The sequence below is a fragment of the Neophocaena asiaeorientalis genome, unplaced genomic scaffold (genome assembly GCF_003031525.2).
Source record: "Neophocaena asiaeorientalis asiaeorientalis breed wild unplaced genomic scaffold, Neophocaena_asiaeorientalis_V1.1 scaffold640, whole genome shotgun sequence".
NCBI classification, from domain to species: Eukaryota; Metazoa; Chordata; class Mammalia; order Artiodactyla; family Phocoenidae; genus Neophocaena; species Neophocaena asiaeorientalis.
In genome coordinates this window covers 529,182-533,330 of record NW_020173035.1, presented here as the reverse complement: position 1 = coordinate 533,330, position 4,149 = coordinate 529,182, and positions in this window count along the sequence as shown.

Here is a 4,149-nt window from a genome sequence, read left to right as displayed (position 1 = left end):
TTTCATAACTGACTCCAGAAATATTATTTAAAACCTCAAGACATTTCCAAGTATCAGAAGAGGTACATGTTTGTGGCCTTGGAATGTGACTCTCACTTGGAAAATGTCAAGGTTGGGCGGAGAAGAGGGTAGGAGTTTGGGAAGTGGCAAAGGGGCATGTAGGAAAGCAGTGTAGGGGAGCATTGTGCTACTGAGGCTATTAAAGTCTTAGCCTTCAGAACAATGTCTGGATAGAGGGACTTTCAGAAACAGTGGTTCACTGAATGTTATAAGCTGCTGCTGTTTATGGCGTATTCACAGTAAATGACAGTAAACATCAACTGTTGGCTAGTGGAGGTATCAGAGACATGACTGTTTAAGCATATACTTTATCTATGTGTTTTCTAGTAAGATAGTAGCCAAACTTTATTCTGGATGGGATAACATTTAGACTTGGGTTTTGGTTGTGCCTCTAATTTTTAAAAATTTTACTGGAGTATAGTTGATTTACAATTTTGTGTTAGTTCAGGTGTACAGCAAAGTGATTCAGTTATACATATACATGCATTCATTCTTTTTCAGATTCTTTTCTCATATAGGTTATCACAGAATGCTGAGTAGAGTTCTCTTTGCTATACAGTAGGTCCTTGTTGGTTATCTATCTTATATATAGTAGTGTGTGTATGTTAATCCCAAGCTCCTGATTTATCTCTCCCTGCCACTTTACCCCTTTGGTAACCATAAGGTTGTTTTTGATATCTGTAAGTCTGTTTCTGTTTTGTAAATAAGTTCATTTGTATCACTTTTTTAGATTCCACATGTAAGTGATACCATATATTTGTCTGACTTACTTCACTTAGGATGATAATCTCTAGGTCCATCCATGTTGTTGCAAATGGCATTATTTCATTCTTTTTTATGGCTGAGTAGTATTCCATTGTATAAATGTACCACATCTTCTTTATCCATTCATCTGTTGATGGACATTTAGGTTGCTTCCATGTCTTGGCTACTGTGAACAGTGCTGCTATGAACACAGGGGTGCATGTATCTTTTCAAATTATAGTTTTGTCCAGTTATATGCCCAGGAGTGGGATTGCTGGATCATATGGTAGTTGTATTTGGCATCTGTCTAAAACATTACAGAGTTAGGAAAGGATGTTGGAGAAAGAACTGTTGAAGTAAATGGGATTCTTAAATTGTAAACGATTTTTGTTCTTGTCTTTCCTGAATTTTTGCTTGTGACTCTGCTTTCTGCCCTGACGCTAGGGGCTCTGCTCTCTGTGTTGCGTGCTGTCTGTTTGAACCATAAGTACTTTCAATAGCTTTTCTGATCTTGTTCTTCTGAAGATTACCCATGATCTCAGTGTCAAAATCTTTTATCTTTCAATATTTTTCAAAATTAAAAAATAGGTATTATCTATGAGACATTATAAAATTGGAATTTTTATTATGTATATGTCTGTTAGGTGAAAGGTATAACTAGGATCAGCAGGTAGAAATTGAATTCTTTGCATGAAGGGGAACAGATTGAGTTTTGCTGTAAGAAAGAACTTTCTAATCTGTAATATGTCTACAGTCGGAATGAGCATGCTTTTTGCCTTCCTCAACCTTTTTTTTTTTTTTTATTACCATGGCTGGATTTCTGGGCTCATCATGTAGAATCTCTCTGTTCCAATTGACACTTGGCATTTATTTAATGGATGCTGTCATTTAAATATACTTTTAAAGCACTGTATACAAATTGTATCAGGTGATTTATATAATAATTAGGTGAGCTAAATATTAATAATAATAGTGTCCTCATTATTCAGTTAAGTAAAATGAGGCACGGAAGGGCTAAGCACCTTGTCCAAAGTCACCAGGTAGTCAGTGGCACATTTAGGTTTAGGCAGTCTGGCACCGTAGTCTGTGCTATTAATATCTTCTCCATACTGCTTTTGCACTCAGTGTCGCAGAGACAGAGTCCAGATCCCCATGGCTTAGAGCTAATAAAGAGTTTTCATTGTTCGTGCCATCTTACTTCTCTAGCCTCATTTTCAAACATCGCACCCCCGTATTCCTTTAATCCCGGCACATGGCTCTGTCGCCTTCCATCTGAACGTGCCTGGAGTCTTCAGATGTCTGCACCACTTGCCAACCCACCTCTGTGTCCCCCGCACCTGCCGCGGCCCTGCTTCTAGCATTCTGTCTATGATGATCCCCCACTTATTTCTCAGTCAAACATCACTGCCTCTATAAAAGTTGCTGAAATACTGGGCCCAATTAGCTACTCCTCATTTTAGCCAAAACTTCAAATTTTCAAATCTATTATGACCATATGGCATATTAAATCACTTGTATTTCTGTCCCCTTTTATAACCTAGAAACTCTGCAAAGTCTTGAACCACGTCTTTTTCATTTTTGGACCCTCAGACTTCGATAAGTAAATGCATTTAAAACGTGTCTAAATTAATGGAGCACAATAGTAGAAAGCAAGATTTTCTTATCATGTTAAGAGTTTAAGCAGGAGCTAAATGAATGGTCATCACAGCTGTGGCAAAGGAGATTCCTGCATGGGGAGAAAGCTTAAGCTGGATCCTTGTCTCCATGGCCTTTTTAATTTTTTTTTTATTTTTATTTTTTGCAGCCAACTCTAAATAGACCTTTAATGACTGGGGTGTGGCTGGACCTAAACGTTGAATGGTTTAGGGCACTGAGGACTGAAGTCAAGCAATCAGTAGACCGTCTGAGACTGCTGCTGGCGGTAGCCACCCCGGCGCATGTAGCCCTCATTTTTGCGGTAGCCATCCTTCTGGTCTCGGAAGTAGCCACCATAGGTACCCTGCTTGTGGTCAAACACACGCTCATTGTTTTCCACCAGGCTGCCCAGCTTCTCAGCCAGCTGCAGTGCCAGGTTCTGCTGGGCAGTGGGCTCAGTGCGGTGCATCACCACTGTATCGGCTGGTCCAGGGAGGATCCATGGCCTTTTTTAGCTCTCTCATCCCAATTCTGTGTCATGCCTCATAGCTAAAAAGTGCCAGTCAGAAACGCCTATCCATTGTGTGTGGCTCAGACTAGTTAATTAACTAGAGCCTCGTTCTTAGAAAAAGTGTTTGTACTGTAGTCCAGAAAGAGTTCCTCTCTGTCTCTCTTCCTCACTAAATTCCCTTTCATATTTTTCAAGTCTACAGAAGCTGCATTTGGGCACAGACTTCTGCAATTTGCCTCTGCACAAACATTCAAGCAGGATATAATTATCCCCCAGAGACATTGAATAGGTATATTCTTGTTAAGATTTAATTCTTTTCACCTTGGGAGAGAAACTAATGCTCCATAATGTCACTTAGGAGACTGAGATTTTCTCATTACATAGGGTTAAATGAAAAGAGAAAATGCTTGAATTTATACTTGTGAATTAGATGAGTATGCAAGTGAATTTGTGATCTTAGATTATTTTTTCTACTAACTGAGGTATAGATTTCTGATTGTTGGAGAGATGATTTTACTGTTGATGTTTGGTGCCCTTTACGAAAAGACCTAACATATAATATTTTATGTCATTTTTTAAATTATGTTATTCTAAAATTCATGCACAAATTCATAGTATTTATAAAAATTACAGAAGAATTCACTGATTTAGTGAAAAAGTTAACACAGTTTTTAAAATGCATTGAAAAGACAGGGAACAAAGGACAGCAAATCAATTTAAAATGGTAACTATCTAGATACTACAAAAGCGTATTAGTTATCTTCGTGATCCACTGGTAATTCATCTTATCCCATATGCTGATTCCCCAGAAGATGGTGCGAAACTAGGTGTCCTATTTGAAATTTGGCCTTATTTTATCATTTTCATCTTGCAAGTTGTTAAAGCCTTGATTCTTAGTTGAAATTCACTTGTGTCTTTGATTTATTTTGGCTTATTTACCACACAATTTAATGTAAAAATATACAATACACTCATTATAGAAAAATTAAAAGGAGTAAAGAGAACAAAGAGCTCAGCAAAAATTATATATATGCCTAATAAATATGAACATATGTTCAAACAATTAGTAGAAGAGCTAAATCAAGTAGTTTTTTGGGGTCTTTTTTTTGCCTATCAAATTGGAAATGGTCAGTAAAGCAGAGGAGTCAGTGAGGTGGACATGCCCTTTCTTGTTGGTGGGATTATAAATCAGTCTGATG